This window comes from Toxorhynchites rutilus, chromosome 2 (genome assembly GCF_029784135.1).
Source record: "Toxorhynchites rutilus septentrionalis strain SRP chromosome 2, ASM2978413v1, whole genome shotgun sequence".
NCBI lineage: Eukaryota > Metazoa > Arthropoda > Insecta > Diptera > Culicidae > Toxorhynchites > Toxorhynchites rutilus.
The window spans coordinates 105,354,912-105,369,130 of NC_073745.1; the positions used below are offsets into that span (position 1 = coordinate 105,354,912).

The following is a 14,219-nucleotide window of genomic DNA, read 5'->3' on the forward strand; positions in this document are numbered from 1 at the left end:
TTCGAGGAGCTTTGCGGATGAACTCCAAACAGCTGACCACGCTAGATATGTTTCATCCATGCAGTTTTCTCATGATGCGCTTGTAGGAAGATGAAGTTCATTCATCAAACAAAATAACTATCGTTTCCAAATATGAGTTTATAAGGAGCGCCATAAATTTGAAATTTCGCATGGAAACAAGCAGTGAATCGTGAGATTTTCCGCATATGAATATACATGGTTCTTATCAGTACATTATTGCTTTTTTCAAGTACACTCCAGACGCCATAAACCATGCACTTAAAAAGATAGCATCCCACAATAAACCAAGCAAAACATCGCACGAGCAACCTAGCCTTTTTGTAGCCGCAAAACGTGTGTTTGTTCAATTTACTTTTGCAACGGAAACCGCTGAGAGCATGATGCCGCTGTTACTTCTAAGTCCGCCGGAAAACCGAATGCGCGCATAAAGTACTGCTGGGATTCGATGTTTTTCTCAGTATAACGCTGGCTGTGATCACGCGCGGGTGGATCATTTATCAAACGACGGAGCGAACCGCGAACGGGATTGGGCTCCTTAAGTGTGTTTCGATTGGAGGGAATTGTTCTTACTCCTCGGATTCTGGCGCATGTGATTCTCCTTCTTCGCTGGAGGCTAGTGGTGCTCGACTAAACGGAAATCATAAACTGGCTGATAACTTTATGGAGTGTTGATTATGATCGGTGTGTGACAGATATAGGTGCCGTTTGGGTTATGCCGTGTGTGTTAAAAGTGATCATAAAACCATCGGAACATCTTTTGAAAAGTTATTATTGCTGCTAAAGGGGGCCTGTTGGAGATAATAGAACTTGTGAATAAGTAAGTCATTCTTCAAAGTGTTTTTTGGGGATGTGAAATTAATTGGAGATTGATAAACGCTAATGACGCTAGTCGTTGACTAGGTCGTGGAAAGTCAATCAGCCGATTCGTGGATCTCCATTGGATGAAGAGGCCTTGGATCTGAAGACTTTATTGTACTCGCTGCCGACTCTCCGTTTTTCCCATATTTGCCAGATTAACAGGATAGCACAGTTGTTTTGTTCGAAAGTGAGACGAACTTTGACTCAAATTTCGTCTTGAACGGTGAACTGTAATCAGAGTACACACAAAATCTCAATCCGAAGTGAATCATGGGCCCACCGTTGAATCCTTCTTGATGCTTGTTTCGACGTGTCTCTAGCCCGGATACTAACATGTTGAAAATGTTGTTCAATTGGAGTGTCAAATTTCTTTTTCCGGTTCTATCTTACATGAACTCGCGTGCACGAACAATTTATAAGATTCCAGGTTATCTTCGACCTGTTATCATTTCCAATATTTTTATCGAAAAGTACCAAAAAGTCGATTTTATAGAAAGATACTTTATTCTCGCGTCTCACCTCAACGGATTCACTGGAAATTTGGAAATGGAAATTTTTGTGCCTTCCGGTAAAGACACATTATTCTGCTTTGGATATATTTTTTGGAAGTCTCAGAACTCGTCTAGTAATTATCCAGTTGGCAGTTCCAGAGTTCCAGGGCCGATGTGTTTTTTATGAATTCATTAATGTAGGCGTGTTTCAGATTTTTTTTTCAGATCATTCTCAAATCAGCCTTTGAATCTGTTGAAATTAGAACATCTCTTTTCGACATTCATATATAGCAGGGGTGACCAAACTTTTTGGCATTACGGGCGACTAATTGTTCAAATGTTAGGCCGCGGTCTACCAACGTCGTCTGTATCAAAAAGTCATTAGAATACGAATGTAGTATTAGACAATAAGACATAGTTTTAACCTTCCTGTTCTCGCGCCTAAAATCATGACTGTGCATGTCTCTGTAATTTTGCTATTGTGTATTTTTAGGCGTTATGGGTATTTATTTATTTGATGTAAAAAAAAAGATATAATTAAAATAGTTTTTCTCCATCTTCATTCAGTCTCCTCAAAACGAAAATATTGATTCTTGGTCTGACCGTATGCTCGAGTATAGGAAGGTTAATTAAAGAAAAATTATGGATAATACTAATGAATATTCAATGATAAATTATTTTATGAAATAAAAATATTAATCGGTTATTGAATAATTGATAAGCAATAATTCATTTTATGTAAAGTCTCATCAAACAATACCGTTGATTTTTTAAAGGTGATTATCATTTATGAACATACAAAGCATTTATTTTTCATAAGAATATACCCAAGATGATTATTGAATCGTTTGTTTGAGAAATAGGATTTGGCGATCTTTATAAAAAGATCGATCTTATCGAATCGATTTTCCAAACGGCTTAGGGATCGATCCACTGATTAAATAAGAAGACTAAAGAATCGATCTTTACCGAATCGATTTTTGAAAAATTAAAAGCTTTTTTTCGAATATGCTTGTTCTATATCAGGGGTTCTCAAACTCTTTTGGGCAAGAGACCCCTTTTCCAGAATTAGGTCATACCTTAGACCCCCATAGCCAAATTTGTTCGGAAATCATATCTTTTGTTTTTCTTTCTTCCTGAATAATTATCAATTTGAAAACATTGAATTGCATTGGTTAAAAGAATAAAGCCGACATTATTTTTTCACGCAAAATATCACGAGTTTAATTCACACTCCCGACATTCTTCAAAAAAATGGAAGTAATTTGACAAATCAGCCAAAAGTGCTGAAAGTCACTATAATACATTTACTAAATATGTTCTCATAATATTCAACAAAATAAAAAGAGATAAAATTTACTAAATATCAAGTGTAAAAAAAAATTATTAAGCCAATTTACTCACAAACTATAAAAACTTTCAAATCGTAAAAACCAATCTATCCACAACTGCCAAAATATCAAAATACGGTTCATAATTGGTTAGTTAAAGCCTTAAATCTCCGCGTTCGTTGATTTTCAAATGGTTCCTTCGGTTTCGCGTAGTTTGTAACCATAATGAAGCCTTTTTTGACAAAGTATGATGATGGAAAAACGAGAAGATATTTTTCAGCAATGTCTCACATGCTCATTCCATGGATGTGATATAGTACTGATTTATTATTCATTGAGGAATTCGAAAATTTTGAAGATTTAAAAACATTTTAATAAAATCCTTGTGTAATGCGTCCAAGTAAGTAGACATATGATAATATAACATGGTCTTGAAGTTTTTGTAATAATTTTGACAAATACGGAAACTGTGAATATTCTCTTCTGCTCAAATTTTGTTTTGGAGGTTTTGTCAGAAGGACCGACATTATTGATATTGTTTCAGCTAAAACACAAATTCAAAAAAGATGATCTTGCTATGCAAGAGACTCTTGGTGGTCAGCGAACTCCAGCGTGTAGAAGTAACCGGGTAAAGATTTCGTCGTTTTTCTCATATAGCTGAGCGAGCCTGTCTGCGAATCGAGTGTTCAAAGAATTACTTCGAAGGTTTTTCATAACACTCATAACATATAGTAAAGATTGATGCGATCTAGGGCTCTGATTTTTTGCTACTAAATGCTGTCTGTGAATCACGCAGTGATTGGCCAGTACCTTACACAGTTGTAACTTTGAGTGAACTGTAAAACCCCGATGACGACCAACCATCAGTATGAATGTTCTTCCATGGAATAGGTTAAAAAATCAATCGATTCTCCTCAGTCTTCATCAGGGCTTGGAAATATTGAACTTGTTAAGAAATGTCGGAAATATATTTTTATCAGCGTAACGCGTTTATTTCGTTTTTCGACACTGCTGTCGTTCATTCAACATCAAACAAATTTACATATATGTTCATCTATATTCATTCTGTTCTATCGGAGCTTTCTTAAAAGTTCGAATCATGAAACTTCATTCACATTTATTCGTTGCCATTGAATTGTCAGGAATGTTGTGACTGTTCATTTTCAATATCCCGATAAAAGTGTGATTTTCTCATTGAGACAGTGCCTTGCTTATTGAGTTTTTTTTCTGAAATTACTCCGAAATGGCATCGCAAATCGGTGGTTCAAGCGGAAGTGTCAACAAAAGAGCAAGATCTGCACTCACATTTACAAAAATTGCTAAGAATTACCTAGGCTGGAACAACGAGGAAGCATTCTGCAAAATCGAACCGACTAGCGAACTTCGTCAATTTCATCCGCCATTCTAATAAAGGGTGTGTCACATCAAATTGCATCACGGAAAAAGCGCTGTAGAAATTCGCCCAGTAGACCGATCCTTTTGAAAATTTTAGACAGTAAAATAAAAATTATTAAACAACATTTGGCATTTTCTTTTTATTCATACTTCGAGCCCAAGCCCGTATGCTCGCACCTTCCTCTTTACCCCGTCCATAAGGTTCTGTACAACGTCAGGTTGTAGTTTTTTTTAACAGAAATCCATTTTCTCTTGAAGTCCGCCTCCGATTTGACAACTTTTGGGTTCTTCCGGAGGGCCTGCTTCATAATCGCCCAATATTTCTCTATTGGGCGAAGCTCCGACGCGTTGGGCGGGTTCATTTCATTTGGCACGAAGGTGACCCCGTTGGCTTCGTACCACTCCAACACGTCCTTTGAATAGTGGCACGAAGCGAGATCCGGCCAAAAGATGGTCGGGTCCTCGTGCTGCTTTAATAGTGGCAGTAAGCGTTCTGTAGGCACTCCTTAAGGTAAACCTGCCCGTTTACCGTGCCGGTCATCACGAAGGGGGCGCTCCGCTTTCCGCAAGAGCAGATCGCTTGCCACACCATATACTTTTTGGCAAACTTGGATAGTTTCTGCTTGCGAATCTCCTCCGGAACGCTGAATTTGTCCTCTGCGGAGAAGAACAACAGGCCCGGCAGCTGACGAAAGTCCGCTTTGACGTAGGTTTCGTCGTCCATTACCAGGCAATGCGGCTTCGTCAGCATTTCGGTGTACAGCTTCCGGGCTCGCGTCTTCCCCACCATGTTTTGCCTTTCGTCGCGGTTAGGAGCCTTCTGAACCTTGTATGTACGCAGGCCCTCCCGCTGCTTGGTCCGCTGGACGAATGAACTTGACAAATTCAGCTTATTGGCGACATCCCGGACCGAACTTCTCGGATCACGTCTAAACTGCTTAACTACGCGCTTGTGATCTTTTTCACTGACGGAGCATCCATTTTTGCCGTTCTTCACCTTCCGGTCGATGGTTAGGTTCTCGAAGTATCGTTTTAGTACTCTGCTGATCGTGGATTGGACGATTCCCAGCATCTTACCGATGTCCCGATGTGACAACTCCGGATTCTCGAAATGAGTGCGCAGGATTAATTCACGACGCTCTTTTTCGTTCGACGACATTTTTCCAAATTTACGAAAAATTGACAGTGAAGCATGGCCAACGTAATCTATACACTCTTATCTGATTATAAGCGAAAGCTGAAGATTTAATTCCTAAAAATTAAATTTCTACAGCGTTTTTTCCGTGATGCAATTTGATGTGACACACCCTTTAGCACAGTTTGACCTGCCTGCGAAAAAAACTCGAGTTATTCCCAATGCGGTCGTGTCTTGAATACAATTTTCTATTTATTTATTTTTTTTTGTTTGATTACGCGATCTTGCACCTCTGGTTTTTTGACGTGGGACTACGTCTAGCCGTAGTATATGGGGGGTAAAATGAAAACCTAAACACAGAATATGCAGGAAAAAATGAAAGATTCCGAATGCTTATAACTCGAACATTTCATACTGGATCGAAAAGGTGGTTGCATCAATTGATAGGGAATGTTTCTACGCTACTATCGTAATTAATAAAATGTTATTTTTCATTATATAAACAATTGAATAACTGTAAAATCTTAAGCGTTATCTAAACGCCCTAACTGCCTCATTTTGATTGGCCCGATCTACGGTTTCCCTAACACAGCCATCAAAACCAAGCAGCCTTGGGGAAATCGGCATTGCAAATACATGAAAGTATGGGGACTTTTGTTCTCACCGAAATGTGTTCCCTAACACAGACTTCAAAACCAAGCAGCGTTAGAGAGATCGGCATTGCAAATGCATGAAAGTCGGGGGCTTTTTTGTTCCGACTGAAATGTGTTTGCCTAACACAGACTTCAAAACCACGATGTCTGGGGAAATCGGCTCTCCAAATAAATGCAAACTGCGAGTACTTTTGTACTCGCTTGCCTTTGTGCAAACTAGAATATGTTTCCTTAACACGATCTTCCGGGGGTACTTCTGCACTCGCATGTTTTTTTCTGCACTCCGAAAAGTGTTTTCCAGACACGGATTACAAAAGCGGGTACGAACACCACGCTTTGGCTCGGTTATTCAAGATTGCATTGCAGGATATGCCTTCATATATTCTGCTCACTGAATTTCTGTGCATACAATTTGATGATTAGGCAAGAATTGCTGCGATGACGCCTATTGATTAAACAATATGCGTTCGACGTATATGTCAAAATCGAAACTGAGTGCCTGAGTGCTTTTTTTCGAATATGCTTGTTCTATATCAGGGGTTCTCAAACTCTTTTGGGCAAGAGACCCCTTTTCCAGAATTAGGTCATACCTTAGACCCCCATAGCCAAATTTGTTCGGAAATCATATCTTTTGTTCTTCTTTCTTCCTGAATAATTATCAATTTGAAAACATTGAATTGCATTGGTTAAAAGAATAAAGCCGACATTATTTTTTCACGCAAAATATCACGAGTTTAATTCACACTCCCGACATTCTTCAAAAAAATGGAAGTAATTTGACAAATCAGCCAAAAGTGCTGAAAGTCACTATAATACATTTACTAAATATGTTCTCATAATATTCAACAAAATAAAAAGAGATAAAATTTACTAAATATCAAGTGTAAAAAAAAATTATTAAGCCAATTTACTCACAAACTATAAAAACTTTCAAATCGTAAAAACCAATCTATCCACAACTGCCAAAATATCAAAATACGGTTCATAATTGGTTAGTTAAAGCCTTAAATCTCCGCGTTCGTTGATTTTCAAATGGTTCCTTCGGTTTCGCGTAGTTTGTAACCATAATGAAGCCTTTTTTGACAAAGTATGATGATGGAAAAACGAGAAGATATTTTTCAGCAATGTCTCACATGCTCATTCCATGGATGTGATATAGTACTGATTTATTATTCATTGAGGAATTCGAAAATTTTGAAGATTTAAAAACATTTTAATAAAATCCTTGTGTAATGCGTCCAAGTAAGTAGACATATGATAATATAACATGGTCTTGAAGTTTTTGTAATAATTTTGACAAATACGGAAACTGTGAATATTCTCTTCTGCTCAAATTTTGTTTTGGAGGTTTTGTCAGAAGGACCGACATTATTGATATTGTTTCAGCTAAAACACAAATTCAAAAAAGATGATCTTGCTATGCAAGAGACTCTTGGTGGTCAGCGAACTCCAGCGTGTAGAAGTAACCGGGTAAAGATTTCGTCGTTTTTCTCATATAGCTGAGCGAGCCTGTCTGCGAATCGAGTGTTCAAAGAATTACTTCGAAGGTTTTTCATAACACTCATAACATATAGTAAAGATTGATGCGATCTAGGGCTCTGATTTTTTGCTACTAAATGCTGTCTGTGAATCACGCAGTGATTGGCCAGTACCTTACACAGTTGTAACTTTGAGTGAACTGTAAAACCCCGATGACGACCAACCATCAGTATGAATGTTCTTCCATGGAATAGGTTAAAAAATCAATCGATTCTCCTCAGTCTTCATCAGGGCTTGGAAATATTGAACTTGTTAAGAAATGTCGGAAATATATTTTTATCAGCGTAACGCGTTTATTTCGTTTTTCGACACTGCTGTCGTTCATTCAACATCAAACAAATTTACATATATGTTCATCTATATTCATTCTGTTCTATCGGAGCTTTCTTAAAAGTTCGAATCATGAAACTTCATTCACATTTATTCGTTGCCATTGAATTGTCAGGAATGTTGTGACTGTTCATTTTCAATATCCCGATAAAAGTGTGATTTTCTCATTGAGACAGTGCCTTGCTTATTGAGTTTTTTTTCTGAAATTACTCCGAAATGGCATCGCAAATCGGTGGTTCAAGCGGAAGTGTCAACAAAAGAGCAAGATCTGCACTCACATTTACAAAAATTGCTAAGAATTACCTAGGCTGGAACAACGAGGAAGCATTCTGCAAAATCGAACCGACTAGCGAACTTCGTCAATTTCATCCGCCATTCTAATAAAGGGTGTGTCACATCAAATTGCATCACGGAAAAAGCGCTGTAGAAATTCGCCCAGTAGACCGATCCTTTTGAAAATTTTAGACAGTAAAATAAAAATTATTAAACAACATTTGGCATTTTCTTTTTATTCATACTTCGAGCCCAAGCCCGTATGCTCGCACCTTCCTCTTTACCCCGTCCATAAGGTTCTGTACAACGTCAGGTTGTAGTTTTTTTTAACAGAAATCCATTTTCTCTTGAAGTCCGCCTCCGATTTGACAACTTTTGGGTTCTTCCGGAGGGCCTGCTTCATAATCGCCCAATATTTCTCTATTGGGCGAAGCTCCGACGCGTTGGGCGGGTTCATTTCATTTGGCACGAAGGTGACCCCGTTGGCTTCGTACCACTCCAACACGTCCTTTGAATAGTGGCACGAAGCGAGATCCGGCCAAAAGATGGTCGGGTCCTCGTGCTGCTTTAATAGTGGCAGTAAGCGTTCTGTAGGCACTCCTTAAGGTAAACCTGCCCGTTTACCGTGCCGGTCATCACGAAGGGGGCGCTCCGCTTTCCGCAAGAGCAGATCGCTTGCCACACCATATACTTTTTGGCAAACTTGGATAGTTTCTGCTTGCGAATCTCCTCCGGAACGCTGAATTTGTCCTCTGCGGAGAAGAACAACAGGCCCGGCAGCTGACGAAAGTCCGCTTTGACGTAGGTTTCGTCGTCCATTACCAGGCAATGCGGCTTCGTCAGCATTTCGGTGTACAGCTTCCGGGCTCGCGTCTTCCCCACCATGTTTTGCCTTTCGTCGCGGTTAGGAGCCTTCTGAACCTTGTATGTACGCAGGCCCTCCCGCTGCTTGGTCCGCTGGACGAATGAACTTGACAAATTCAGCTTATTGGCGACATCCCGGACCGAACTTCTCGGATCACGTCTAAACTGCTTAACTACGCGCTTGTGATCTTTTTCACTGACGGAGCATCCATTTTTGCCGTTCTTCACCTTCCGGTCGATGGTTAGGTTCTCGAAGTATCGTTTTAGTACTCTGCTGATCGTGGATTGGACGATTCCCAGCATCTTACCGATGTCCCGATGTGACAACTCCGGATTCTCGAAATGAGTGCGCAGGATTAATTCACGACGCTCTTTTTCGTTCGACGACATTTTTCCAAATTTACGAAAAATTGACAGTGAAGCATGGCCAACGTAATCTATACACTCTTATCTGATTATAAGCGAAAGCTGAAGATTTAATTCCTAAAAATTAAATTTCTACAGCGTTTTTTCCGTGATGCAATTTGATGTGACACACCCTTTAGCACAGTTTGACCTGCCTGCGAAAAAAACTCGAGTTATTCCCAATGCGGTCGTGTCTTGAATACAATTTTCTATTTATTTATTTTTTTTTGTTTGATTACGCGATCTTGCACCTCTGGTTTTTTGACGTGGGACTACGTCTAGCCGTAGTATATGGGGGGTAAAATGAAAACCTAAACACAGAATATGCAGGAAAAAATGAAAGATTCCGAATGCTTATAACTCGAACATTTCATACTGGATCGAAAAGGTGGTTGCATCAATTGATAGGGAATGTTTCTACGCTACTATCGTAATTAATAAAATGTTATTTTTCATTATATAAACAATTGAATAACTGTAAAATCTTAAGCGTTATCTAAACGCCCTAACTGCCTCATTTTGATTGGCCCGATCTACGGTTTCCCTAACACAGCCATCAAAACCAAGCAGCCTTGGGGAAATCGGCATTGCAAATACATGAAAGTATGGGGACTTTTGTTCTCACCGAAATGTGTTCCCTAACACAGACTTCAAAACCAAGCAGCGTTAGAGAGATCGGCATTGCAAATGCATGAAAGTCGGGGGCTTTTTTGTTCCGACTGAAATGTGTTTGCCTAACACAGACTTCAAAACCACGATGTCTGGGGAAATCGGCTCTCCAAATAAATGCAAACTGCGAGTACTTTTGTACTCGCTTGCCTTTGTGCAAACTAGAATATGTTTCCTTAACACGATCTTCCGGGGGTACTTCTGCACTCGCATGTTTTTTTCTGCACTCCGAAAAGTGTTTTCCAGACACGGATTACAAAAGCGGGTACGAACACCACGCTTTGGCTCGGTTATTCAAGATTGCATTGCAGGATATGCCTTCATATATTCTGCTCACTGAATTTCTGTGCATACAATTTGATGATTAGGCAAGAATTGCTGCGATGACGCCTATTGATTAAACAATATGCGTTCGACGTATATGTCAAAATCGAAACTGAGTGCCTGAAGTTCATCAAATCAAGCACATTCGCGGTTCGAGAAGTACGTACACTTGAGAGATGCAAACTTCAGAAGGAAACGTAAAATGGAATAATCGTTTGATAATTCTTCCGTTCACATATTTTGTCCTAGGTATCATACCAAACGTAAAAGGAATGTCATTAAATTTACTTTTTTTTTCAACTAGCAATAATCGCACCTCGGATGTACCTCATTGGTTACGATATCGCCACTACGCAAAGCTATTAAATTTACTTGTAACGAAGAACATAATCTATCACAATGCATGAATTGGATATGGGATTATACAATCTTTTTACGCATAAAGCAAATATATTGAATTCAATTGAATTAGAGAATTGTTCATTCATTGTTCATTCAATAAAAATTTAATCAATATATACAAATGATTGATACGATAAGGTAGTCCCACGTCAACCTTGCGGTTATATCATAGATTTAACCCACCCATTTTTTTAACCCGATTTTTAAAACTGTTTAGTTTTCATCATAGACCTAAATAAACCTACACAGTTTTGACTCATATTCCGAACAGACTTAAATTTCGGACACTTCATTTTAAACATTAAATTTACTGATCATCAAGGTTATGAATAAGTGAATAATGAAAACCCCGATATTCTTAGGATATACCCTTCCGTATAACAACATTTATAAGTATCAAAACAAAAAATTTAGTAAATTTAGTTTTTAAAATTGAATGTTCGGAATTTGAGTCAAAACGATACTTATTTACTTCGGAATTGGAGTCTCTTGATGCATTTCCGACAATTGGAATTCATATTCGTATTCACTATGTAAAAGAAACCATTTTAATTGAGAAGGGAAACTTTCTTCACTCCTCAGCGCTTTCCTCATTTGTTGTACTATTAAGAAGTGCACTTCCTTATCTTCCTCGATGAATTTTACCGTTTTGTCAGTGTCCGAGAATGACGTTGATATTGAATGAACCCGTATATTAATATCAATGAATGACAAAACACAGAGCAGAACGAAAAAGAGAATGAACGAAACTGAATGAATCAACTGTGAGTAGATCGCTGGGGTTGTGTGGTTTGGAGTTGGTTCATTCTCAGGTATCCCGAATGCAAAGATATAATGATCGAATGTGGTCTGAAATTCAGCTGAAATGATTGATGAGAAAGAGATATTTCCAAGCACTGGTCTTTATATATGTAGCGTCAAGGATAAAATTGACGGAAAATTTAAAAAAAGCAAAACTCAACAAAACCATGTATAAACATAATACAATTTATTATGAGAAAACTTTTTTTATGATTTACTTTGTTGTATTGATACGACATAAGCAAACCATGAATAAGAACAATAAATTCAAAATTAAAATAAACTTTTCTTTCCATTTTTTCCGTTTGTTTTTCGAGACAGACTTTTTTGTAAATAATAACAGATTTCTTCAGAATATTTTATACGATAAAATGTGGCAATCCTGGTCATTCTTATAACAGAATGATTCACGTAACACAACTTATGTAGCATCTTAAATATATCAAATAAGAACTTTTTTATAGGGGTCGATATCCAGACCCCGTCGACCCCCAAAATCAATTTTCGTTTCTGTCGACCTCTGGCAAACCGAAATCGACCCCAGGGGGTCGATATCGACCACTTTGAGAAACCCTGTTCTATATGAATGTCGTCTTTGAACAGGGAATACAAATTTATTTATTTAATTTAAATATCAAAAGCATTTTGTTTTGTTTCTCAGCATAAAGGCCATAGCCACAGGACATTCATCTTGTGCTGTCAGGTAGTCGTTTTTTATTAAATAAATTAATTGAAAAAGCATAATTAGAAATTCAACAACTGCCCAAAACTCAGCTGACAATAAGAGCCAATCGTGACATACATCTGTCATTTAGTTGAAGCCGATTCTTGATTTTAGCGCCAGATCCAGAAAACAATCTTTCGCTTGTAGTTGATGTCAACATCAGATTCAGTAATCCTATGCGCAATCGTTTACAGTTCATCCCCTCAGTAACTGCCATTAGTTCCGTCTCTGTCAACATTTGAACAGAAGTAAATCGTAGAAGCACTTCAAATGATGACATTATGTTCAAAAAAATTGTAAGGGGTTATATCTAAGACACGACCGCATATTTTCGACGTAGAACTACGCAATTCTATTATGCGATCCCCTTGTTTACCACTTCGAATATTATTTTAGAATGCATCGAAATTTTCAGATTATGTTCTTCGTTACAAATAAATACGATGAACGTCCTTTTACGTTTGATACGACGCCTAGGACTACCAAAATATGTGAACGGAAGAATTGTCAAAAGATAATTGTATTTTACATTTCCCTCTGAAATTATTACACATCTCATGTCTACGTAGTTCTCGAACCACGAAAGTCCATTCACCTCTAGTATCTGAAATGACGATTTTTCCAGGCTTCTCAGTTTAAAAGAACGTTGCAGAGAAACATACTCCGGTCCGCACAACGACAAGCGAATACAAAAGTATTCAACACCAAAAAATACCCCCGACTTGCGTGAATTTACAAAGCGGATTCCCCCAGGCACATTGATTTTGAAGTCCGTGTTAGGGAAACACAGCTCAGTGGGAAAAAATACCGCCGACTTGCATGTATATTTGCAAAGCGGATTTCCACAGGTACATCGATTTTAAAGTCTGTGTTGGGGAAACCGTAAATCGAGCCAATCAAAACATGGGAGTTAGAGCGTTTAGATAACGCTTGACATTTAACAGTTATTCAATTCTTCATCTCATGAAAAATAATATTTTATTAATTGTGATAGACGCGTAGAAATATTTTCTATCCATTGATGCGAACATCTTTCCGATCTGTTAAGAAATGTTCGAGTTATAAGCATTCAAAATACGGGTAGGGTTAGCATACAAATCGGCAGAACAAAAATATGGGAAAAAAGGAAGTTCTTCCAGTTTTCATGAATTTAAACCGTTTAGAGATTAGCGAATTGTAATGTATAGCATATCGAACAAATCTTAGAGAACTTCCGATTCGATTGGTATGCAAATCATGAGAATTCGTTCACAGTGAAAATAGTTATTAACTTTCACATTATTTCATAAAAACGTGACCTGTTTTCTGATTTGGCACCCTTCCTGAAAGACGTAGCTCTACGTCAAAAATGTTAGGTGACATTTAGTGAGATAAAAAATCGATGTATACTGAAAAACAAATTTACAAAAAGATCGAAAAGATCGAAAGCAAAAAAATCGATTTTCTCGATTTTATCGAGTACAAAAGATCGGAAATCGGAATGGAAAAGATCGATCTTCTAAGAATCGATTCGAGATCGTCCAATCCTATTGAGAATCCCCATAGGTCCATTTGTCGCACTTGCAAGAAAATGACAAAAAACGTTTTTCTCAAAATTTTGACCTGGACCTCCAATTTGGTTCTATTATTAGACCCAAAACATATTATTTGGAACCACATCTTCATCAATATAACAGATTAAACTCAAAATATAATGCTTCAATGTTGGTCGGTTCCTCAAAAAAAAAAACGTGAAATCAGTGGTGTATTTAGCTGTTTTGAAGTGACTCAATTCACTATTATGTATTTTTTTATGTTCATAATGTTCATACTAAATAAGAATGGGGCTGTTTATAAGTTACTAGCTGACCCGGTGAACTTCGTACCGCCCAAAATTTATATATATATGTTATATAAATACTCTCAAACATTCACATTTTCCTGCCAAGTGAACGTTTGTTGGTCCAATCGCAGAAGTCTTCATTGATTGATTACCTCTAGACCCTTTTAAATTAATTTCATAAT

The 14,219-nt window shown here is 37.9% G+C and overlaps 1 protein-coding gene and 1 pseudogene across 3 annotated transcripts in view; one reads left to right on the forward strand and one right to left on the reverse strand.

Annotated features, from left to right (window-relative positions):
* Window positions 1-489: 489 nt before the first annotated feature.
* Window positions 490-14,219, forward strand: part of LOC129767953 (sodium-dependent nutrient amino acid transporter 1) — a 91,453-nt gene continuing 77,723 nt past the window's right edge. For all 3 annotated transcript variants that reach the window (XM_055769272.1, XM_055769274.1, XM_055769275.1), the window contains exon 1: window positions 490-838. The gene's annotated coding sequence lies outside the window, so the exon portion shown is untranslated. The remainder of the gene's footprint in view (window positions 839-14,219) is intronic.
* LOC129772073 (U4 spliceosomal RNA) lies at window positions 10,490-10,649 on the reverse strand (annotated as a pseudogene).